Source organism: Anomaloglossus baeobatrachus, chromosome 11 (genome assembly GCF_048569485.1).
Source record: "Anomaloglossus baeobatrachus isolate aAnoBae1 chromosome 11, aAnoBae1.hap1, whole genome shotgun sequence".
Lineage (NCBI taxonomy): Eukaryota > Metazoa > Chordata > Amphibia > Anura > Aromobatidae > Anomaloglossus > Anomaloglossus baeobatrachus.
In genome coordinates, this window is record NC_134363.1 from 141,877,863 (window position 1) to 141,904,079 (window position 26,217).

General features: G+C 47.0%; 1 pseudogene; it reads left to right on the top strand.

Annotated features, from left to right (window-relative positions):
- The first annotated feature begins 5,528 nt into the window (after positions 1–5,528).
- On the top strand, positions 5,529–25,198 carry LOC142256156 (arylacetamide deacetylase-like 4; annotated as a pseudogene).
- The last annotated feature ends 1,019 nt before the right edge of the window (positions 25,199–26,217 follow it).

Genomic DNA, 26,217 nt, shown 5'->3' on the forward strand with positions numbered 1-26,217 from the left:
GAAAGAGAAGACGTCATAAACTTGACAATCACTGGGAAGAAGAACCCTATACTGTGTTACCATCGACGCTTAGCAATGAAAAGACATGCCTTATCAGCAAAGATGGAGGAAAAACAACAGCTGTCGTTTCTAGAGATCGCTTAAAGAAATGTCCTGAACAACTAAGAATCCCTGAAGAAATTCCCAACCCTTTGCCAGTTCAAGAACCAAAAGAAAAGATGATCCATACTGTACTTGGAGATTTTCCAGCAAGTTGGCCTCAATACAATGGAGCAGTAGTTATTCCGGTTATTACATTCCCTCAATCTGGAGAAGTAAGAGACCCAGAAGAACCTGTTCAGAACCTGGAAGAGCCAAATGTAGCTGAAGCAGAAGACCATGCACTGGTATCAATACCTAGCACACCTATTATTCACATTGAGACACATACATCGGGTGGGAGGACACAACCTCAGACAGATGACAGCATAGTACTGCGTAGATCAACCCGCAGCAACTTTGGTCAGCTCCCATTACGCTATAGAGAAAGTACAGTTTAGTTCAAAGTGACGGTATGAAATGTAATGTTTAACCTGTTTACAGTTAAGTAACGTTTAAGCGAAATGTGCCCACAAGGACTATTGTGAGACCTCCTTAAAATGTTAGACCACTGGTTATGAACTGGCCTTAACCACAAACTTTTGCATTGTAAAAAGTTGCCTCCTTGGTATCAACCACAGAGTCTGCCTGTTGAGGGGCATGGCTCTGCACCAACAAGGGGGCACGCCTGTTTATGGGGCCTGCCCTCCAACACTCGGAAGCGGGTACGCCTGTTTATGGGGCCTACCTTACACCACTCTCCTCAGGAGAGGAAGATTGGAGGAAAGGTCTGGGGAATGTGATGGCCCAGACCTGGTCACCAAAAGGACCGGCGACCTACCTCCTGGAGGTTTTTGGGTGGGGTTCGGACATGTGGGTGGTTGGTGGTGGAATGGTACCTGGTATGTTTAAATGTAAATAATTGCCCCTGTGTGGGAAAAGTTTGTATTTACCTTTTTCTCTTGTCTTTGCAGCCCGAGGACGTGCTGATGATAACTAAGGGGGAATGTGGCGCCCCTGACCTGGTCAGGCACCACAGAGTATTGCACCCATGCGGGAACAATGCTTCCAGGTAATCTCCAAAGGCCAGGATGAGGTGCACACACAAACATATAGTGACCAGGCCTCCCACATCACCAGAGGGGACCCTTGGGTAACCAGTAGGGGTTAACTTTCAATTCCCAGCAAGGGGTGTGTTCAGAGGCTGGTTGCTAGGAAGCAGGGCAGAGAGGAAGTGAGGGGAGTCTAGAGGAAGAAGTTGAAGTGTGTGGAAGGGAGCAGAGGAGCTCTCGTGTCAGACAGGTCCTGAGGAGTGCAGTAGCTGAAAGCGGGGGAGAAAGGAGTACCGTGGGTCGGCCTGAAAATCATCCAGAGAGAAGGGTGGCTGAGTACGGAGATCCCGGTATCCGAGCACACAAGGGGAACTAGGTCCCCAGTACAGGCAGCAGATCATCCAGAGCTGCTTAACCTACAGGTGGGGGGGGGGGTACTTCATGCCCTCACCACGACTACACAGAGCTTGAGCCAAGCAGCAATCACCAGGCCCATAAGGGGACAGGGCCAGAAGCCATCCCACCAAGGCCACGCTGCCGGCAGACGAGCCAGAGAGAGGGGAGCAGGGTGGTAACAGCTTCCCTGGAGGGGTCCTACCACGCTTCAAGCAAAGGATCCTCCTAAAACAGAAAGAGTGCAAGGAAGGCGAGTGGACAGCTACCCTCAGAACGGCCTCCTGGAATTCCTGGTTCAACCTGGTTATCACAGTGTCGCCCGGGCATCTCACCGTGACCTCCAAACAGTGAGTAAACACGTTGAAAGACTTCTTGGACTGTGTTTGAGTCATTCTGCGACCTGTGGTCCCACACACATACACCGGGGCCTGGGGCTTGCCTCACTCTCAGGGGGCTAATATACTGACTGCACCCACCATCAGCCCCAGGCATCCCTTAATCTGCAGTGGCGGTCCCCGCTGACCGCAATACTGAGAGTGGCGTCACGACAATCCTAAAAGAAGGTTCCCTACCTGTGACCAGACTGTTCCATCCACGCGGAGTCCCTGAAGGTACTGCACCGACACATACTAGCGGGGCTTCACAGATGATGACACAGAGTTCAATGATGTGTCACTTATTACGGTACCTGCATGGTGTTCTTTAGTTATAGGGAAGGTTTTACCACCTGGCATTAACAATGGCTGATTACATCAGTACGACCATGCCCCCTTCCCCTCTGATTAGCCCCTCTCTGTCCATAGACTTTGTACATAGTCTGGTGTGGGCAATGTTAACTTTTTCAGCTCTGCTGCACAGCTAAACGTCTGCACCCAGTAAACTAAGTGATACATCATTGGAATCAGGGTCTCTTTGACTACATCATGCTGCTCTCAAGCTTGACTCGAGTACCAAGTATAATGGAAGTCAATGGAGAACTCAAGCATTTTTCCAGAAGATCTTCTGGAAAAATACTGAAGTCCTCACTGACTTCCATTATACTTGGGTACACAAGTCGAGCCCATCCGAGTATCCAACTGCTCCTTACAAGTAGCAAGCATGGTAGCAGTTGCTCATCACTACTTACAATTCAGTAAAAACAACCTCAGATAAACAACATTTGAAGGCGAGGCTAGAGGTTGTAGGGGGACGCTGGTGTCACTCACTGCATCTAGCACTGCCCCCTGTTGACATTTTTCACACAAGAAATGGAAGCGGTGGTTGAGAGAGAAGTAGCATGCACCTCAGCCACAGCGGCCATCACATTCTCAGAGGGCTGCGATGCAAGAAACTAGTAAGTAACTGCAGCACCACCCCCTGTTTATGGAGTGTGTTCAGGAGTGAAGAGTGACTGCAGCTCCAGCCTCCTGTGACGTCACATTTGATACTCCTCCCAAACGAAAATGTCATAGGAAAAACAAAAAAACCCCCACCACTTTAGAAATTAAATAGATAGGGAGAAGTATAGGGAATTGTATAATGTAGATGTAATTCCAGATGTTTTTAGGGGGGGGGTGGTTTGCACCACTCCTAAGTTTTTTGTTTTTTTTAAATTCACCGCCAGAGTGGTATCACTAGTGCATGTTGCCTGCTCATGGTAATATATTCACCAGCTGCCATCTTCTGCTCCTCCCAATGCCGCTTCAGTCCCTCTCCGCCTTCTTGTGACCACAGCGTCAAAGCAGTCAGTCACAAGCTCTCACTGTAAGTCTATGAGAGCCTTGTTCTGGCTTTTATACTTACATTGAGAAGTGACGACCGGCTTTCCCAGTAAACACAGGTCATAATCAGGAGAAGATGATTGGAGTGGTGCTGAGAACAGAAGAAGACTGTGAACGGTAAGTATATTACTAGGATCAGGGAATGTGGGTCATGCCAAGGATGTGACCAGTAAGGAGATTGACTGGACTGGGGAGCCCTGCCGCTTACCCTCAAGCTAGAGGGGAGCCATAGGCTGACCCTCATCCCAGATTTACACTTAGGGTAAGGCTGGAGGCTGAGACATGGCTACCCTTGTCTCCTGTACTGGCCGTGATGGTCATGTCCCCTCCACATCCACCACGCAAGGAGACAGATCAGGATGGAGATCCCAAAAATACCCATCAACAAGATATCCCACAGACACGAGTTAACAACACACAGACACCCATAAGCAAACAGCAGGGGAACACTTGCAGAGGTGAACTGGAACAGACATCAGAAGGGGGAAGTAACTACAAACCTCAACCTCAACCTCAACCTCAACCTCAACCTCAACCTCAACCTCAACCTCAACCTCAACCTCAACCTCAACCTCAACCTCAACCTCAACCTCAACCTCAACCTCAACCTCAACCTCAACCTCAACCTCAACCTCAACCTCAACCTCAACCTCAACCTCAACCTCAACCTCAACCTCAACCTCAACCTCAACCTCAACCTCCAGAATGATCTGAACAATCAGCACTCCCTGCTGGTGGCAGGGTGGTTTTATCCAGACTGGAAGTAGCCATCAACGGGAACAGCTGAGCTGCATTAGGGAATCTGCTGCTGCAACAGAAACTGACATTAACCCCTTGTGTGCCTAAAGAAATGAAACACATTTAATCAACAGAGACACAGTAGGAAAAACAATGACGCTGAGCCCATCACAAGTCACACGGCACATAGTGACAAACGTGACAGCATGCATTAGTGATACCACTCCGGCGGTGAAATAGAAGAAAAAAAAACCATGGAGTGGTGCTTTAAGCCTCATTCAGACATCAGGATTTACAAACATATCCTGTACATGTGTCTCACAGATACAACATGCATTCGTTATAGAGCTGTTCACATGTTCGAAAAAAGAAAAAAAAGAAAAACCCAAAACACACAGGGACATGTCTGTATTTGATCACGGATTCGGTCAATGTGCAGTCCGCGTGGTATCCGTTTTTAACATGGTAATGGATAGGATGTTTGCAATTTTTTTCATCATATGAGAAAATCACTGATGGGAAAAGGTACAGACTGATAAAACACTGATGAAGATCTGGTCCAGCACATTCATGAAAATCAGCCAGGTTTTCACGTACTAGATAAAAAAAACAGACATCTGGCTAAGTTCACACTTCTGTTGTTTTGCATCAGTCACAATCAGTTGTGTGACTGATGAAACAGATGCGTTGCAGATAGTAGCACATCTGATGTGACTGATGCAACAAAAAAACGATCCGTTGGTTTTTCTTTTTTTACAGTTTTACCGGCGGCCGGCTTTTGTGAACGATCAGCTGATCGCCAGGCGGGCTGGCTTTTGTGAAAGCCGGTTGTCGGGCGATCAGCTGATCATTCACAAAAGCCGGCCGCCGGGCGATCAGCTGATCATTCACAAAAGCCGGCCGCCGGGCGATCAGCTGATCATTCACAAAAGCCGGCCGCCGGGCGATCAGCTGATTGTTCCGGCCGTTGGAACTGGAACGGAATTCACAGTCGATCATGGCTTTTTACTGTGCACATACTCACAGTAAAAAACCCGCCGCACAGAAAATAGTTACATTCAGCGTTGCTCCCGCCCGACGGTCAGTCAGTAAACGACTAATCCGTCACAGCGGATGCAACGCAAGGCCATCCGTCGCAATCTGTTGCTAGTAGAAGTACATGGGGGAAAAAACGGATTCCTGCTAAATATTTTGCAGGTTACCGTAATTCCTCAAGGCGATGGATTGTGACTGACGCAAAACAATGCAAGTTTGAACTTAGCCTTAGAGGCCAAGCATGGGAGCCAGCAGGGTGCAAAATGTTTGGAACTTTTTTAAAAAGTCACAATTTATAAAAGTGTCTACAATAATAGGGCAAAACAAAACCTGCCCATATTCACAAAGAAAAACCTAAACTGTCAGTAGAAGAAAAAAGCACAAAAAAGCGATCAATGTATATTATGAAAATCATGTGCTACTTCTCCTTTAAGAGCTCAGCTATCCTGTATTTACTATATATAGGATCCAGGAAGTGACAGGAAGAAACAGACAACCATAATCTGCAGCGATGCTCGGAGTATTGGCCGCTCCGCTCTGTGCAATCTGCATTTTTATCGCCTTGTGTCTTCTGATATTTTTGGGGGTCACCTGGTATGAATCCTCCAAGGCGGAGTACCCCCCGGGGATCGCAAATCCAAAACTGCTGAAGACAATTCATACATTTTCCATTGGTGCCTTCATCCTGGTGAGTCCATAACCTGAACCTGCAACATTTCTATCTGTGCTGTTTGTTTATTCTATCATATGTTTCTATTAGGTTTGCAATGATTTACACAATAAATTTAACCTCTTCACAACCAAGCAATTTTCTGTTTTTCATTTTCGGTTTTTCACCTCCCTTTCTTCCAAGAACCATAACTTTTTTTTATTTTTCCATCAACAGAGTTGTATAAGGGCTCGTTGTTTGCGGGACAAGTTGTACTTTTGAAAGAAATCATCAATTTTACCATAAAGTGTACTGTAAAACAGGGAAAACAATATTTTTTAGTTTTTATTTACCATGTTCACTATACAGTAAAAAAAGACCCGGCAGTATGATTCCACAGATCAGTACGAGTTTGTAGAGACCAAACATGTAGAGTGTGGTGCTTTTTTTTTTTTTTTTTTTTTTTTTTTTTTTTTTTTTTTAATTGGTGGGAAAAAAAAATTGTCCCCCCCCCCCCTCGAAAAAAATGCGCTTTTTTCGTCATTTTCGGAGATTCGTAGCGTTCTCATTTTTCAGGATCTGAGGTTGGTTGTGCGATGGCTTATTTTTAGCGTTCTGACTCAGCTGATGTTTTATAATTATGCCATTTTTGGGTAGATGCAATGTTTTTATCTCCTGTTATTGGAATGTTGCGGCGACCAAAAAACATAATTCTGTCATTTTGAATTTTTTTTATTACACTGTTTACCAATCTATCAAAATAGAAAATAAATTAATCAGATCAGACATTTCTGAACACGGTTTTACCAAATATGTGTGTTTTTGCTTTATTTTCAATGGGGCAAAATGCAGGTGATTTGAACTTCAACGTGTGTGGTTTTTTTTTTTTTAAAACTTTTTTTTTTTTCCCCCAATCTTTTATTATTTTTACTAATCCCCTTAGGGGACTTGAAGCTTCGATTTCCAAATCGCTTGTGCTGTACAAAGCAGGGCATCAACATCCGCACCACTCTGTACAGCAGAAATCACTAGAGCTAGGAGGACTCGCAAATATTCGGGACCTGCTAAATTTTTTAAAAAACCCAGATACGGTCTGGAATCTGGTACCATGTAAGTCTATGGGAGCTAGAATCTGGAGATAGGGGTTAGGAGCGTCCACAGTGTACTCACCGAAGATCAGTCATGGCGGCAAGCTGCTTCCAGGTCATGCATTCCCTTCCGAAGCTGACAATTAAGCCTCATTGAATGTTCACTGCTTTCCCTGCCCACTGTCACATGTGATTGGTTGCAGTTAGACACCCCCCCACCCTGAGTAATAGCGTGTCAGCTGACTGCAATCAATCACAGATGCCAGGACACCCGGTGGGCGGGAAAAGCAGTGCAGCTGTCTGCGGATGAGTATTGTGGTATAAAAATAAATTAGTAAATAAAACAATCGGCGCAGGGTCCCCGTATTCTGATACCAGCACAGATCAAGCCCACAGCTGCAGACCCCAGCTGTCGAGCTTTATCATGGCTGTGTATCAGTATAAGGCTGGAGTCACACACTCGTGCGAGTCTCGCATCACATCACCCGGCAGCTGCACACTCTCCTGACAGGAGTGTGCAGCTGCATAGAAATACATGCAGCCGACCTGCTCCTATCAGGAGAGAGTGCGGCCGTGCTGGGTGATGTGATACGAGACGCACAAGTATGACTCCAGCCTTACTGTGACTGTGCGTTCACACGAGCTGTATGACTCATACGAGTCTCGCATCGCATCACACGGCAGCCGCACACTCTCCTGACAGGAGCGTGCATCTACATAGAAATGCAGGCAGCAGACCCGCTCCTGTCAGGAGAGTGTGCGGCTGCCAGGTGATGCGATGAGAGACTCATGCAAGTGTGACTCCAGCCTTACGGTGCGCTCAGACGAGCCGTATGACTCGCACGAGTATCGCATCGCATCATCCGGCAGCCGTGTAATAACCTGCAGGTAACGGGATACGCAAGGACTGCACGGAACCACGGGGGTTAATCAATGCAAATTTAATAATGTATTGAACAACACAGGTGGAGGAAAAGTGCGGGAAAGCTAGGGGAGAAAAGCGGGAAGGTGCACAGCAGTAGAGATAATGTAATATACATACAACTACTTTGAATAGCTTGTCAAGGGTAGGAAGCCTCAGATTGTACTCCCAAAAGCAAAACACAAAAATCCTTATTAAACAAAAAAAACGCAGGGTCCTTGTTACCTTACTCGTATAACACAGTGCAGAGTCTTTTCCTATCTATCACTGACTAAAAGTAGTGTGCACACTTAACTGCAGGTTTCAGCGTGGGGTACCTCGTCACCGTTTGGGCCCGTATTCCGCCGGCAGACACCTCTAAAGTTCAGTCTTTGTCCCGGATGTGTAACTTGCACGTGCTGTCTGGCTCCTCGCTCCACATTCAGCCTCTTTGGATCTGTGTCTTGGGGGGGGACGCCAAGCAACACTCTCAGGTACTTGGACATCGGTAAACAGGGCAGACTGAGGTCTTCTATTTTACAGCCCACTCGAGCACACTCCTCTCTGCAAAACAGCCACACGTAGACCCCTCCTCCTCCTATTCCGGACTGTACCAAGTCACTCCGAGCAGCAGGGACTTTTGCCCGCTGTTCTCTGTTTTGACAGCAGGTGGCAGCATAACACAAGGAAGTCCACCAAACAGTGTTTTAACACTAGAACTACTGAGGTAGTCATTTTGACTACTTTGCACCATGTATTTCTATATAGGAGTCCAGTAGTTCTAGTGTTAACCTATATATTATATATAAACAGGTCTTACATTTCCCCCCTTCTTTAACCTCGGCCGTCCCGGCCGATACACTCCTGAGGCACTCTGCACAGGGGCACACAGTGGCAACTCCTGCCCTGCTTCACAACCTGTTGCTTGGGAGCCAATGTCTTAAAACAGGATCCAGTGACAGAACACACAAATTCATCTGCCAAGTACCGATCAGGGGGAATACCAGCATTAGCCCGCTCAGTCCGGCGTGGCACTACGGCTAACTCACCAGACGTCGTCGCCGTATCAGGGAGTACAGTATTCCCGTCCCCACCTATGGAGATGAGTGACTCCTGCTCTGCAGGGGTGGCACCTGTGGCTTGAACGGATGGGGGTGTGGATCTCTCCCAGTCTGCTGGGTTGGTCGGGGCCCGCCACCATTCTTCATCGTCAGAGCCCTCTTCGAAGGTAACAGGAATGGGCACGGGCACTGTCTCCAAGGTACTTTGTCTGGTCCTGTCTTCTGAATAGCAGGGCCTCAGCATATTACGATGCCGGATGAGGGTGTCGCCTCTTCGCTCACCTCTCACTTCGTATACTGATCCGTGGGGCGAGATTCTTCTGATCACAATGTATGGCTCTGTTTTCCAGCGCTCACTCAACTTGTGTCTCGGGTGTCTCTCTGCAACTAGTACTCGGTCTCCTGGCAAGAACGGGGCTTCACACACAGGTTTCTGCTGCGGGTGTGTCTTTTCTTGCAACCGCTTGGTGACAATTCGATGGACAGTCTCCAGCCGCCGACGGTGATAGTCAACCCAGGAACCTACGCTCTGACCTTCACTGATCTCGGGGGGAGCCAGGTTGAGCTCTTCAATGCCTCTTCCGGCTCTTCCAAACAGTAGTACTTATGGGGTGTACCCAGTGGTGGAGTGCACACGATTATTGTACGCCCACACGAGTTCTGCGAGATAGCCGGGCCAGTGATTCATACGATCATCCTCCAACGTGCGTAGCATTTGTAGGAGGGTCCGGTTAAATCTCTCGCAGACTCCGTTGCCCTGTGGATGATAAGGCGTAGTCCTTGACTTCTGCATTCCGTAAATCCTTTGCAGCTCTCTCATGACACCGCCCTGAAAGCAAGCCCCTTGGTCGGAATGTATTCTTTTGGGGCAGCCGTACACCCGGATAAAGTCATCACTGATGGCTCGAGCAGCTGATTCAGCCGTCTGATCTCTGGTGGGCGTCACCACCGCAAATTTGGAGAAGTGATCTGTCATCACAAGGCAGAACTGATAGCCCCGGTGGGGGTGGCCAATCTTCAGATAATTGATCATGAGTACTTCCAACGGCTCTTTGGTTACAATAGTCTGTACTGGTGCTTGCTGTGGGGGAGCCTTACTTAACTCGCAGGAACGGCACAGTTTACAGGCCTTCTCTACTGCCCGAAGCATCTGAGGACAGTATACTATTCTTTGCAACCACTGGTAAGTCTTGTCCGGTCCGAAATGGTGGGCTCCCTTCTCATGCGCCTCTCGGGCCAGTGGTACTGCCATCTTTTGAGGTATCACTACTTGCCACCGTACTTCCAACTCTGTAGCTAGGTGCACCTTCCGATACAGCATCCCTTCTTGCACCGACAGCTTATCCCACTGGCTGAGAATCTGGAGGGCCACGTGCGACAGCGTGGCCCGTATTTCCTTTCTAGGCTTGCGCTGCTGGATCACCCACTCTTTCACTTGAAGCAGTTCTGGGTCAGATGACTGGATTTTCACCCATTCCTCTCTGGTTTGGCCAAGCAGGCATGATGTCGTGCCCGACGTAATTTCCAGCATACGAGCCTCTACCACTTGAGCGGTGAATTTACTGAAGTCCGGAATTTCGTCTTCCTCCAACTGTTCATCTCTCTCCCCCACTGGGGCTTCGGTGGTAACACAAGAAAGGGCATCCGCATTCTGATTTTCATGCTTAGAGCGGTACTGCACATGATAATTGTATCTGGAGAGTCGTGCCAGCCACCTCTGTTCCATTGCTCCCAGTTTGGCGGTGGAGATGTGAGCCAGGGGGTTATTATCCGTATAGACTTCAATTTGAGCTCCCGTGAGATATTCGGAGAACCTTTCGGTTATTGCCCATACTAGTGCCAGTAACTCCAGCCGAAAGGAACTGTAATTCTCGGGGTTGCGCTCGGCTTCTCGCAATGTCCGACTTCCATATGCAATCACCCGTTCAGTACCATTCTGTACCTGGGCCAGTACTGCACCCAGACCGTAGAGGCTCGCGTCTGTATACAACCGAAAGGGGAGGTTATAGTCTGCATAGACAAGCACAGGGGCGCTAACCAAGGCCTCTTTCAATCGGTGTAAGGCTTCTGCTTGTCTTTGTCCCCAGCAAATTTTCTGTGCTTTTGGTCCTTTCACAGTCCCTCGGAGCAATTCGTGCAAAGGTTCTGCCTCCTTCGCGAAATCTTTGATAAAGCGAAGGTAATATCCGGCTAACCCCAGGAAAGCTCGAACCTCCCGCACTGTGCTGGGTGTGGGCCATTGTAGCACTGCTCTCACTTTCCCATCGGAGGACTGTACGCCGGCTTCCGACACCTTGTGTCCGAGATATTCAATCTCTTCCTGAAAGATCCGGCACTTTTTTGGTTTTAGTTTAAGCCCATGGGCCCGTAACCGCTGAAACACTTGGCCCAGGTTTTCTAGATGTTTCTCAAAGGTTGCAGAATACACTACTATGTCGTCCAGGTAAATCAACGTGGCCCCGAAGTTCATGTCTCCAAGGCAACTTTCCATGAGGCGCTGAAAAGTTCCTGGGGCATTATTTAGTCCAAACGGCATGCGATTGAACTCGAAGAGTCCCATGGGTACAATAAATGCGGTCTTGGCCTTGTTTTTCTCTGCCACAGGGACGTGCCAATATCCGCTGGCCAGATCGAGGGAGGAGACGTAACGTGCCTTTCCCAGCGCCGACAGGGACTCCTCTATCCGGGGCAGAGGGTAGGAATCACGAACCGTTCATCCATTCAGCTTGCGGTAGTCAACACAGAAGCGGGTAGACCCATCCTTTTTCTTGACCAGCACGATTGGGGCAGCCCATGGACTCTGACTTTCTCTTACCATCCCGCTCTTCAGCATCTGCGCCAAAAGCTCTTTTACCTCTTGGTAGTACTTTGGGGGTATTTGTCTGTACCTTTCCCTGATCAGTGGGGCATCTCCCGTGGGTATTTTGTGCTGAATCTTGTCAGTACAGCCAAAATCTTCTGCGTGACGGGAGAACGTGGCTTGATTCTCCCAAATAAAGTCCTCTATGGCTTGGGCTTGCTCCAAAGCGAAGGGGCTCAGGTCCACTCCCATCTGCCCTAAGATGACACGACTGTTCCATTGATCAGTGGGTTTCTCTTTTCTTTCCATAGAAACAGCCCAAGTCCAGGCTTCCCCTGCCATGGGCTGCAATTCAATCGATTCTGCAGCCGCCACCTCTTCAGGTGCCAGGTAGACATGGGCCAGAACAACTCCCGAGGTCAATGGTGTAGGCCTGTTCACCGGTGTTCACGCAACGGAAAGGGACTCTTCCATTTCTTACTGTTGCTAAAGTGCGAGCCACCAACGGTTCGTCTCCATTCTCTTCACCACGGTAAGGCTCCACCAACACCTCCATCCCCTCGAGTGTACGGTGGGCCCCGACTGGCAAGGTGAGGACTGTCTCACGATTTGGAGGTAGAGTAATTGTTGTCTGTCTTGGGACTCGAACCCTCCCCACCGGGTAGCGGCTCCCACCATTCTTCCACAGTCCTCGGGCACGGATAAGGTGTTGAAAGACCTTTTGGGCGGGCCTGTTAGCAACTGTCGTCTTCCAGTAATCAAAGCCCCCCTTGTTGAAGAGCAACTGGTCTAATTCTTTTAGGACGTTCATGCCCACGATAGCCGGCACCTCTCTGTCGTACCGGCCCTCCGTTAACACAATCCCTTTTTTGCCTAAGTTCTGGCCACAGGCATGTATGTTCATCCACACGACCCCTACAACCGGAATGGGAAGATTGTTTGCAGCCCTCAGTTTGATATGTGCCCCTTTGTCAATGGATACAGTTTGTCCAAAATGTTGGTAGAAGAACTGTTCTGTCATGGTGGTCACTTGGGACCCAGTATCCATCAGGCATCTTACTCCTTTCCCTTCAAATTCGGCCGTGATCGTCGGCGTGCAGGCTGCTATATCTTCAGGGCGTTGGTTTTCTCTAAGCTCAGTTGGTCTCCCCGCCATGTGCCCATCCATGGAGGGAGGCACTAGTTTAACGGCGGTCTTTCTTGAGACGTCTTCCTCTCCGGACAGTGTCGGAATAAATGGTTCCGATTTCCACAGTTCCAACACTGGTAGTCTCCAGCGGGCCTTGATCGTCTCTGCTCGATCTGTCCCCTCTCTTCTTGATAGGTATGCGTGCGGGTATTTGGCCGCGGTGCTGTCGTTCTTACTTCTGACGCCGGGGCTTGCATATTCTTCAGCAACTCTTGTAGAGCAGTAACAGTCTCTTGTAACTGATCCACTTTAGCCTCAAGTGGGCTCGGTTCTCGGTTTTTCTCACCCGGGACTACCTTATGCATACAAACTTCTCCCCAGGCGTTCTGCGGGTCGCAATTTTCAGTTTGTGTGCGGGAGACTGCTTCTTCCAATATTTCCTGGAAAGTTAGTTTTTTTTCTACCCAGAGCCGTTCACGGAGGGCACCTTTGATCTTGGGGTTATGTAACCCACGGAGGAATTGATCTAGTAGGGTACGGTCAGCATAACCGGGGGTTTGTGCTAGCTCTGGCTCTGCTGTAAGCATTTGTCTCATTATTCTCTGGAGTGCATTTGCATACTGTGGCAGACCTTCTTCTTCACCCTGCAGCCTGTAGAACAGTTGCGCCTGTAAATCTCCTGCTTCTGGTTTCCCGCCATACACTCTCTCAAGAATCTTCACCACCTGCTCTAACGTCTTTCGTTCACTCTCAGGGCGGAATAAAATAGTCTCTTGAGCATGGCCTTCAAGGGCAATCAACAGTATCTCCCCTTGATTTTATGCAGTCACTCCTGCTACTCTCAACATGCCCCTCACTCTCTGCGCCCAGTCATGGAGAGGTACATTGTTACCAGTAAATTTTGGTATATGGGTCAGCATAGCCCCCAGGGACAGTTGCCTTGCTGGTATTCCCCCATCAGGTTGTATTAGAACACCTCCATCAGCGACACCCCCCTGTCCGTCCATTGTTCCGTACCAGCCTGCGTGTCCTGCCGACTAAGCCAAATGTAATAACCTGCAGGTAACGGGATACGCAAGGACTGCACGGAACCACGAGGGTTAATCAATGCAAATTTAATAATGTATTGCATAACACAGGTGGAGGAAAAGTGCGGGAAAGGAAGGGGAGAAAAGCGGGAAGGTGCACAGCAGTAGAGATAATGTAATATACATACAACTACTTTGAATAGCTTGTCCCCTCCTCCTCCTGTTCCGGACTGTACCAAGTCACTCCGAGCAGCAGGGACTTTTGCCCGCTGTTCTCTGTTTTGACAGCAGGTGGCAGCATAACACAAGGAAGTCCAGCAAACAGTCTTTTAACACACACATATATATATAATATATATATATATATATATATATAAAAACAGGTCTTACAGCCGCACACTCTCCTGACAGGAACGTGCATCTACATGTATTTCTATGCAGCTGCACGCTCATGTCCAGGGAGTGTGTGGCTGCCAAGTGATGCGATGCGAGAGTCATGCGAGCACACCGCAAGACCGGAGTCAAACGCATGCGCGAGTCTCGCATCGCACAATCCGCCACTCATATAAGTCTATGGTAAACAACGGAATCCGCCAAACGGATTGCGTTGTTTATCAGAACGGCGGATTGTGACTGATCATAAACAATGGAAATGTGAATCTAGCCTTAGCTTCAGCCTCCATCTCACAGGCAGACAGTAGTGCAAATGGTTGCAATAGAGTAGAGATCTGAGAGCTGTAGCTGCTAATGTGTTTGTAAGAAAGCAAAGTTCAGTTCTACTGTTCTGTGTTAGTTACACGTCTCACACTAGTAACTCCCCCTTTTATTAACCAGACAGACTGATTCCCTTAAAGTATATTACAAAGTTACATAATTTCTTGTGTACTATTGATTTATTAAATAACATTAAATGACGTTTACTCTTTGTTACCAGGTCAAAAGTGGACAGTTTTATTTCCTATTTTTTTTCATATTGCTCAATTCAACATTTTATTCCCAAAATATTCATTTTTTTTTCCTTTTTAAAATCTACCATACAGTTCCAGAGATATGGGCCTTTTTTATTTAGTGCATCAAATAAGCTAACTTTTAAGGTCTTTAAAAGGGGGTGTTGCTCACAGGATCCTCGGGGGCGTGTCTTTAGGCTTCTCTGCATTATTACCCTGTAAGCCACGCCTCCTTGTAAGACTAAAAACTATCACTAAATAAAGAAGCACATATCTTGGGAATCATATGGTGGATTTTGAAAAATAAAAATGTGAAATTCTCTAGGAATAATATCTAAGCATATCTTGTTGCATTTTGGGTGTTTTTCGCTACATTATTTTTTTTTTGTCAGTTACTGGTAATAAGTGTAGCCTACGTACTGATGACCTCTGTGATTTACTGATAAGTGTTCGTCAATTTTGGCAAGATGAAAGAGGTGGAGATGCAAGTTCACTGCTCAAGACTTGCAATATAATTTAATTTTTTCATTTTTTTTTTTTTGTAGGGAAACATTCTTGATAAACTCGGAGTAGGGAATGTTGCAGGATTGATGAATTATTTACAAAAAAAATCAATACCCAAGCCGAAGAATGATCCAGAGGTGTTCAAGAAAGACTTAAAATTTGGAGGAGTGCCGGTGAGAGTCTACCAGCCCCGATCACCTTCAGCTGGTGGCAGAAAAGGAGTCATGTTTTTTTCATGGAGGAGGATTCATACTTGGAAGCATTGGTAAGAAAATCAGAGGTGATCCCTAGCTATTCATTTGTCATGAATGGAGTTCAATCTGAGGGAAGTGTGAGTGTAGGAGTCCATTAACGGCTGCAGCACCCACATAGCATAACAGTGTCATGCGAGTGTCGAGAGATCCAGCACCATTCCAGCTCGGGAGGTGACTATCTTATTTTTATTTTACCCTGGGGAATATAGTATTAAGAAGGGGTTGACCAAGTGGTAGCCTCTATTTTGTAAGGTGCTGTGATAAAAATGTCTTGGAGATGCACGAGACCTCTACTATATCTCTTTAAGTCTCAGATTTCGTATGGAAGCTCTTTTGTATGACGTGATCTATGGGACAATATCTCTTCACACACTGAGTCCGTTAGAAACTCTATGCACTGTACAGGCCCTGTGCACTGTAAGGCATAAGAGCCCTAATCAAGGGAAGACTAATGCGGGCATCACACAAGACGATCGATCGTGCGATGCATCTTCGGGGTCACGGTTTTCGTGACGCACATACGGCATCGTACACGACGTCGTCTCGTGTGACACCTCCGAGCGACGCAGTATCGCTTCCAAATCGTGAGTTGTGTACTCGTCGTTTAATTTTAAAAAAATCGTATATTTTTCCTGGTGCAGGTTATTCATTGTTCCCGTGGCAGCACACATCACTCCGTGTGACACCCCGGGAACGACGAACACAGCTTACCTGCGTCCCGCGGCACCCGCCGGCTATGCGGAAGGAAAGAGGTGGGTGGGATGTTACGTCCCGCTCATCTCCGCCTCTCCGCTTCTATTGGCCGGCGGCTGTGTGACGTCGTTGTGACGCCGAATGTCCCTCCCACTTCAGGAAGAGGATGTTCGCCGCTCACATCGAGGTCGCTCATCAGATAAGTACGTGTGACGGGGGTTTAACGACTTTGTGCAACAATTTGCCCGTGACGCACAAACGACGGGGGCGGGTGCGATTGCTCGTGCAATCGCACGATAGATTGTACCGTGTGACGCCCGCATTAAGCCGGCTATATATATATATGGGGTAGATGCTGGCCCATGACACATTCAAGTTTTTTTTTTTTATGGGAGAGCAGATCAAGACACTGGTATCTCTTTACTGGAACATTTCAGTTCATTTTGTATGTATATCATCTGGGTCGCAGTCAGTGGCCCACACGGAAGTAAAAAAATAAGGGTCCCACCACTTTCTATTGTCATCCACCACCTGCTATGGGTGCCCATGTAGGGATTTATGGACCCGTGGCAGTTCGGGTTCGCTGGACTTGAGTTAAAAGTTCATTTTGGGACACGGACTTTCCCCGGACCCCATTTAAGTCAATGGGGAAAAAAACTTTAGTGCTCTAAAATGGTCGTAGCAAGGGCTAGTAGGCTGCAAAAGGAAACAAAATTGGGGTAAGAGGAGGACAGTTACCCCCACATAAAATTTGGGAAAAAATATTTAAAAATGGCGAGGGGTCTCCCCTATTTGATAACCAACACAAGTAAAGCAGACAGCTGCAGGCTGATATTATCAGGCTGGGAAGGCCTATGGTTTTATGGCTCTTCCCAGTCTAAAAATAGCAGTCCACAGCTGTCCCAGAAGTAGCGCAACCAATAAATGCACCAATGCTGGTGCTTTGCCCTGCTGTTTCCAATTGCCCTGGTACAGAGGAAATCGGGGTACTACTTTTGGGGATTGATGTCAATGTCAGCTGTGAATTGACAGCTGGCATCAAGCCCAGGAGATAGTTATGAAGAGGCATCTATCAGACACCCCCATTACTAACCTGGCAAGTATACACTTGTTGAAAAACACACACACACACACACTGGAAAAAATAGTTTGTTTGAATAAGGAAATAAAGACTCACCCACTCTCCCTCGTTCAACAATTTATTAATTTTAAAAAATCCTCAAAGTTACAACGTATTCCAATTGGGGAATAAAGATTCTGATATAATCCAGTGGTGTAATGTCCCGCAATGCCCATCAATTTCTATGGAGCTTTATTCTGAGAACGTTCTTAGAACAAGGTTCCTTAGGTCACTCTCTGTCAGTGGCAGGCCCGGAATTTCTCACGCTCGTGAGGAATTTCATACCTACTGCTGACTGAGAGTGACCAATGGAGCCTTGTTCTAAGAACGTTATCAGAATGAAGGTCCATAGGAATTGATGGGTGTCGTGGGACATTACATCATTGATTTGATTATGTTGGAACATCAATGATTTCTTTTTAATTATTAAATTGGTGAACGAGGGATTGTGGGGGAGTCTTTATTCAAATAAACTATTTTTAGAGTGTGTGGTTTAAATTTTTTTTTTTTAACTCTACACTTGTTGGGTCAGTAATGGGGGTGTCTGATAGATGCCTCTCCATTACTAACCCCTGGGATTGATGACACCTGTCAATTTACAGCTGGCATTAACCCCAAAAGTATTACCTGATTGCTGCTGCACCACGGCAATCAGGAACAGCCGGACAAAGTAACTAATGTGATGCACCACTTCTGGGGCGGCTGGGGGCTGCTATTTTTAGACTGGGAAAGTCCAAATAGTCATAATAACAGCCCACAGATGACTGCTTTACCTTGGTTGGTTATCTAAAACAGACGGGACCCCAAGTCATTTTTTTTAATTTATTTATTGATTTTGTTCACAGCAGCATACAGACATCTTTCTCCATGCAATAAAACTTGTTGTTGGCTATGCTGCAGCCTTTCAAAAAACTTTACCAGCATAAGAACAGCGCCCGAACTTAGAATTATTTTAAAAGTCCAAGTTCAAGCCCCTGACGCCCGGTGTCGGATACAAACCCCGAACTTTACTGTTCAGGTTCACTCATTTCTATTCCCAAGCTGTCATGGTTTCAATTTGGTGGAAAGCATAAGTCCACTACTTCTAACAGGCAAAACATAGGTGTCGGCCTTCACAACTGTCAAACTGCAAAGCCACTCATATTTCCTGCCCTCAGCCAGTCGGTCGTCTGCTTTTCTTTTCTTCTTCCACGTGGATGTGATTTCTCTGCATGGCTGTGTATGGCCAAAAACTAGTACTCTAGCAGGATACAGCTAAGCCCCCACTAAGTGGAGGCATCACAGGTGCAGGAGGAGCATGTTACGGGGGGCTGTCTGATAACCTAAAGGAGTATCAGACAGTCAGGGTCCACCGTGCAAAGACTTTGCTGCAGACTATGGCAGAGTGAAATACCTCTGTTAACTCACAGAAGGATATAATAAGTAAAGCAATTCCTATCTTACTTGGAGGGTGTGTGGAATGATCTCTGTTAATAATCACAGAGACAAAGGCAATGTGTGCGAAATGGCACCTACCTAGGTCCGCTCTTCTAGTGGTGCAAAAGAGACGAACAGCAGCGTAAGCCGCACAAAGCTCCTACCTCTGTTCGCTCCACTAGTGTGCGAGGATACGAACAACTGCCAGACGCAGTATAAGGAACGTTACCCTAGTGGCAACGTCCACCTACGAGTCGAACCACAAGGCCCAGCCAGACCATGTGCCTCAGGCACCTGCCTATGTCCGCTCCCCTAAGAGGTAAGGATACGGACAGCAGCCGAAGCTGTAAGGTATAAGAACGCTACCCTGCCGGTAGCGCTCACCTAGCATAGACAGAGGAATGCCTAGAGGAACGCGCACAGAGCGTCTACTCTTATGCATGAACCAAGAGGACTGAGCGCCATGCGGTGTGTGTCAGGGTCTTATATAGACTCTGCCTCATCCAAGATGGAGGACACCAGAGGCAATCCGCTGCCAGAACGACAGGAGTGACGTCATGCTGGCCTATCACCGAGCAAGGCATCACAAGCACATGACCAGCGACCAATCGGCATAGAAGGTGTCAGAGACATGTGACCTCGTGTCAGCGATGATGTCACCCGCACATGTGCAATGGCTCCAATATAGGACTTAGTCTCCGGCGCTCGCACATGTGCAGTAGCAAGAAATCTGGACTTAGTCTCCAGCGCTCGCACATGTGCAGTAGCAAGAAATCTGGACTTAGTCTCCAGCGCTCGCACATGTGCAGTAGCAAGAAATCTGGACATAGTCTCCAGTGCTCGCAGCAACCGTAACAGAGCAAATCACACACATACTTCCACAACATGGTGATGGCGATTGCTAGATGATAAAACTGCACACAGATGGCTTGCATAGAGTGCTGTTCACACATGCAGATGCACAGTCACAAGCCATAAGTCTGGCCATAATATCAACTAAAACCTCATATTTTTTTGTACAGGATACAGCCAGGCCCCTTTCTGTTAGGCCTTGCATATTAGAGTTCCTGTCCGTGCATGATACACAGGTGGGGTACGGCTTGGCAGCCCACCTGATCTAATAGCATTGGCGTCACCTAATAGGCTGCGGGCTTGTGACTGTGTTATCTGCTAGTGTGAACAGCGCTCTATGCAAGCCATCAGTGTGCAGTTTTATCATCCAGCAATCGCCCCCTCCATTTTTTAGACGTGTGTGTGTGTGTGATTTGCTCCTCCTGCACCTGGGATGCCTCCACCTACTGGGGGCTTAGCTGTATCCTGCTGGAGAACTAGTTTTTGGCCTGGGCGATGTACAACTGCAGCTCATCTTTGCTGTAAGTAATGCTTAATTTTTGGAGGATATTTATTCCTCTTTTTGTTGCTATTTTTATAGCTGTGTATGGGAAGCACCAGGTGCAGCTTTTTACCGATCCATCATCAATTACAACTTTTATTTCCTTCTTTCTTCCTCTGTATACAAAACAGCAGGGAATTAATGGGTTCAAGAGTAACTAAACTTTGAAGCTTTTTTTAAATATTGGCACTGTATTTGCCTGCATATCAATACCGTTCAGGACCCCCACACAGAGCGGAGTACAGATTACTTGTTTGGTCAATTTTTCATTTTTTTTTTTTAAATAAATGTCTGCTAAGCGGCAAGACGTATTGGCGTCATCTTTTGGAAGATAAGAGGTATTGTGAACCCCATTTCCAGGAGAAGCAGGGGAAAACCAGTTGCATCTCCTATACCTGGCTTTTTTTTAATCCATTTAGAATCATATTTTATATTTATTATTTAAAAAAATGTAAAAAAAAATTTTTTTTATTTATATGATAATGGATCTTCATAACTAATGTCATGTTTATTTGGTTTTAGACACCTATGATTCTCTCTGCCGATATCTAGCAAAAAACTCTGGAGCGGTGGTTGTCTCTGTTGGGTAAGGAGCATCATTCCTCTAATATTTCCTTATGGTATAATTAAACTGATGATTTAGTGATGTATCACATGTAATATTCATCACTCCAGCCTTCAGTTAGTATGACAATTTCCCAAACAATTAATGTGTTGCCGTTTCAGCAACACAAGGTTGCCTTCGTCAGGGGGCGTGGTTCCCTCTTCCTCTTCCTGCCCCTGACGAAGGCAACCTTGTGTTGCTGAAACGGCCGTCGGGTGGGTCGCGGTTCCCTCTTCCTCCGTTGACATCCAGCGTCTGCTTCGTGGGCATTATTAATGGTAAATATTTGGACTGTTATGTTCATTGTTTGAATCCTCCTGCTCATGTTATATTCATATGTACGCAGGGTTATGCCACTGGGTGTTCTAGTGACATCTAGTGGTCCCCTTTGATATATCTCTGGTGATGGTGTCAATTTACATTGCATGCTTAGCATTAATATATATGAGGGTCATGTGACCTTATTTGGGGCTTTTTAGTCCTGCACTGTTTCTGCTCCACTCATTGCATGTGCACTTTATAATAATAAATTATTCTATCATAAATTATCTGGGCGTCTGATCGTTTTTTCTTCCTTGTTGTCTTGTCCAAACAGCGATTAGCCCTTATTAGTCCATACCTGCACAGTGGTGGTTCCATTCTATATATCTAACTAATCCTATGTACCATCTATGTACTGGGTAGTAGCACATTGTCCACCATGTGTAGTGGGTTGTTGTTAATTGTTTATATAATACCTTTACATGGCCAATCTGTTCCTCTGCTACGGAGAAGCCAGTGTTTGCATTGGTATGCAAATAATACTGAAGAGCTGTTTGGAGATCTGAAGCCTCAGTCACTCCAGCTCTATTCCCCACTCAGCCCCACCTGCGCCTGCGTGACTTCTTTGCCTAAAGTCACACTTCATAGAAGCTGGAGGTCAAGTAGGAGGAGGTGGTGCTTGGCAGGCAATAGAGCTGGAGTGACAGAGGCTTTAAGCCCGCTTTACACACTGCAATGTATCTAACTATGTGTCGGCGGGGTCACGTCGTAAGTGACGCACATCCGGCATTGTAAGGTACATTGCAGTGTGTGACAGGTACGTGCGATTGCGATTGAACGGTAAAACGTTCATCGCATACACATCGTATCTGTCTCTAGAATTGAACATCAGATTGTTCATCGTACCCGGGGTAGCACACATCGCAGTGTGTGACACCCCGGGAACGATGAACAGATCTTACCTGCGTCCTGCGGCTCCCGCCGGCAACGCGGAAGGAAGGAGTTGGGTGGGATGTTTACGTCCCGCTCAGCTCCGCCCCTCCGCATCTATTGGCCGGCTGCCGCGTGACGTCGCTGTGACGCCGAATGTCCCTCCCTCTCCAGGAAGTGGACGTTCGCCGCCCACATCGAGGTCGTATGGAAGATAAGTACGTGTGACGGGGGTTAATCGTTTGTGCGGCACGTTCAACAAATTGAACGTGCCGCACATACGATGGGGGCGTTGCAAATCGCATTTATACGAAATTGCAACGTGTAAAGCAGGCTTTAGATCTACTATAGCTCTTCAGCCTCATTTGCATATCAATTCAACCACTGATTTCTCAGTAATGGAGGAATCAGGCAAGTAATGTAAAGTCATTGCTGGACTTGTCTGTGAAAGATCTACATGCGTATATAGTTTGGGGTGTGAAATTCTGCTGACAGATTTCCTTTAAATCCTTTTTACAGCCATTTTCTGTGATGATTTTTTTTTTAATTTTCTTTTTCATTAACCATATAATGTACACCAAAACTGGAAGCACAGGGTGGATCTAAACTGCAGTGATTGGAGCTAGCTCTGATCTCTGCTGTTACAAGGATGTGCTGTCTATATCGTAAGTGGAGAAAGTTAAATGAAGGAAGGAGAAGTAAAAAATAGAAGGTTACTACATGATTAGTTGCATAATCAACGTCCTGCGTATTCTGTAAAATAATGGTATGAAAATTGTGATCTGCTTAAAACAACTTCTGTCTATGTGTCACCCCCATTTTTCAAATTGTCTCTTCAGGGAGGAAGGAGATGAACTCTATTGGAGGTAGCAATCCTAAAAGTCAAAAGTGATCTTTAACGAGTCTTGTCATATGACTTAGGGGTACTTTGCACACTGCGACATCGCTACTGAAATATCGTCGGGGTCACGGTTGTTGTGACGCACATCCGGCGCCAGTAGCGACATCGCAATGTGTAAATCCTAGGAGGATGAACGGCGCAAAACAGTCAAAAATCGTTGATCTGTGTCACGTCGTTTATTTCCATAATGTCGCTGCTGTTGCTGATTCAATGTTTGTCGCTCCTGCGGCGTCACACATCGCTGTGTGTGAAGCCGCAGGACCGACAAACATCAACTTACCTGCATCCCGCCGCCAATGCAGAAGGAAGGAGGTGGGAGGGATGTTATGTCCCGCTCATCTACGCCCCTCCGCTTCTATTGGCCGGCTGCTGTGTGACGTCGTGGTGACGTCGAACGCACCTCCCCCTTGAAGGAGGGATTGTTTGGCAGTCACTGCGACGTCGCCGACCAGGTAAGTGCGTGTGAAGCTGCTGTAGCGATAATGTTCGCTACGGCAGCAATCACACGATATCGCATGTGCGATGGGGGCGGATGCTATCGCGCCGCACATCAATAGCATCGGCTAGCAATGTCACAGCGTGCAAAGTACCCCTTAGGAGTTATGCCAGATCAGAACCTCAATTTACAGACAAGGTGTTTCGGGGTGATTGCCCCTCGTCACCATGAAACACCGTGTCTACAAATTGATGTTCTGATCTGGCATAACTCCTAAGTCATATGACAAGGCTCATTAAAGGGTCACTTCTCAATTTTTGAGTTTTAGGATTGCTACTTCCAAAAGAGTTAATCTCCTTCCTCTCTGGAGAGACAATTTGAATATTTCACAGAGGAGCATTGCAGCTATAAGTCTCCTCACTGGCAGCCAGATTGGTGTGTCAGGCTCCGAAAGGAGAAAGTTTTCCCCTAAGGCCGGTGTCACCCTTGCGAGTGCCTCGCGTGTAACTCGCGCGAGTTTTTGCGGTGCATCACATCATACAGATGCATGCAACCGACCTGCTCCTGTGAGCAGAGTGTGAGTCCGTGCTGGGCGATGCACCACAAAACTCACGTGAGATACACGCGAGGCAATCGCAAGTGGGACACCGGCCTTAGACCAACATTTTGATCATGGATGGGGTCCCCAATTTAGGACCAAACTGTAATCCTTAGGGCTCAGATTAGCTTAAAAAATGTTTCTCATGAGGAACTAGCCTGATCATGAATTGAGGGTCAGTGGTCACAGTGTACCAGACTTGGTAGAGGTGCTAAACAATGCTGGTGAGAATCCTATATTATTCAGATATCTGCCTTGGTTTCAAAAACTTTTTATTGATAATTTTAGGTACCGCCTGGCACCAGAACACATATGTCCAGCTGCGTTGGATGACTGTGTCATGGCTACTGTTCACTTTCTGAAGACAGCACAAGACCATGGAGTTGATCCCTCCTCTGTTATAATATGTGGAGACAGTGCCGGGGGCAATCTTACAGCTGGTGTTTGTCAAGCTCTTGTGGGTAGATCAGATCTTCCAAAGCCTCTTGCGCAGGTGATGATATACCCAGTGGTCCAGAAGGCCGACTTCAATTTACCCTCACACCAACAAAACAAGATGGTCCCTTTGTTACTCCAACAGAGTACTTTATACTTCACACTGGTATACATAGGTGGTGATCTCTCTTTATCAAAAGACATCTTAAAGGGCAGCCATGTACCTCCAGAAATAAGACAAAAATTAAGTAAGTGGATAAGTTCCGAGGAATTTAAGGACAAAGGCTACAAACCTCACATCATGGCGCCCTTTAGTAAAGATGTTTATGAGAAGGTTAAGAAAGCTCTTGACCTTCCTTGTTCTCCATTGTTCGCCGATGATGCTGTGATCCGGCAACTACCACAGGCCTACATACTAACATGTGAGTTTGATGTTCTCCGCGATGATGGGATGCTCTACAAGAAACGGCTGGAGGACAATGGAGTTCCGGTCACATGGTATCATGTTAAAGATGGCTTCCACGGACTTGTTAGCTTTTTTGATCAAGCTGAAGTGGTCTCTGGAAAGCTGGCTATGGATAATATTATTACTTATATTGAAAACCTTTGATACCTTGTACATGTAAAAAATTGGTGTTTTAGATAACCCCAAATCTAATTTTGTATTAAATAATGGACTTCAGATTTATATTTATCAGGCCTATTGCAAACTTGTAACCTTTTACGAGTACTAAGGGGTTTCACTCACTAAGGTTTTGATAGATGAGGTCCATGCATAATGGAACGTGTCAATGTTGGGCACCGTACTGAAAGAAGGAGATTGCATAAAAATCTATACTAGAGCCACCACTTATCATTTTCTGATGACTTCCTCACATACTTTTTGGATCCTCCAGACGCTAGAGCCTGACTGTTCTCCAACTATCTAATAATGTAGAACATTATAATCGACTACTATTCAAGTGCTGTAAATGCCTAATAAAAGGAATTTAACGGAACTAAATAATTTGTTCGTTTTTACTTATTATTATTTAGTGATATTTCAGATATGATAATGTGACGCCCTGGCGCCGCCAGGTGGTCACAGAAGTACACAACACCCCACATAACACCTTCCCACACAAGGTCCCATCAGCCAAAAAATCCTAGCCACCCCCCTCAGGGTAAGAATGACACACCAGTGGGCAGGACCAGGCGGATTGGGAGTGCCCACCTAGGGGTCTTGAGGATCCGGGGGCGGGAACACAGTAGTTGAAGTCAGATTGAGTTTGGAGTTGGAAGTTGGAGGTCCAGTGGAGAGGAGTGACAGTGACAGACTGTCAGAGGAAAGCTGAGCCTAGTGGAGAGTGGACAGGGTAGTGACCCTGGTCTACTGGCTAGGTGGCAAGCAGTGAACCATGTCCAAAGGCGACGGAAATACGGTCGCGGGAAATCCAGAGTGGACCGGGACAGGGTTGGAGCCCGCCGGTACCGACAGCGGAGATCCGGTCCGGAAACCGTGCATAGGCGGGGTACCTAGACCCTAGTTTGAAGACGGTTGCAAGCCCCTTCTCTAATTCACCAGGCCGGGAGCATGTTTCAGGCCTAGCTCCAGAAGTGTTAGCCCAGATAGAGCGAAACGGCAGCCCACCACGGGGAATAGGGTATCCGCAAACACCCACTGAAATCCCAAGGGTCAGTTTTCGTGGGCACGTCTCCCAACCAGAACAGGACTTCCCCGTTCCAGACGGAGTCGTCCAAAAGCGAGGAAAATTACAGAGTACCGGAGGAAGGAACATCGGTACACCAGCCGGGTGTGGGACCAGAGTACACCCGAACGTGGCAGCCGGCCACTGACACCTTGGTTTACAAACAGACTTGTGTGCAATTATTCAACAGTGAGTACACCAATATCCACCTCTGGCCCACATCACTCCCCGTATCCTGGATACTGAGCCCCGGGGCATCATCCCTACCCACGGAGGGGTTAACATCCAGCTGCCATGTCATCATCCCTGGGTGCTCCCCAAC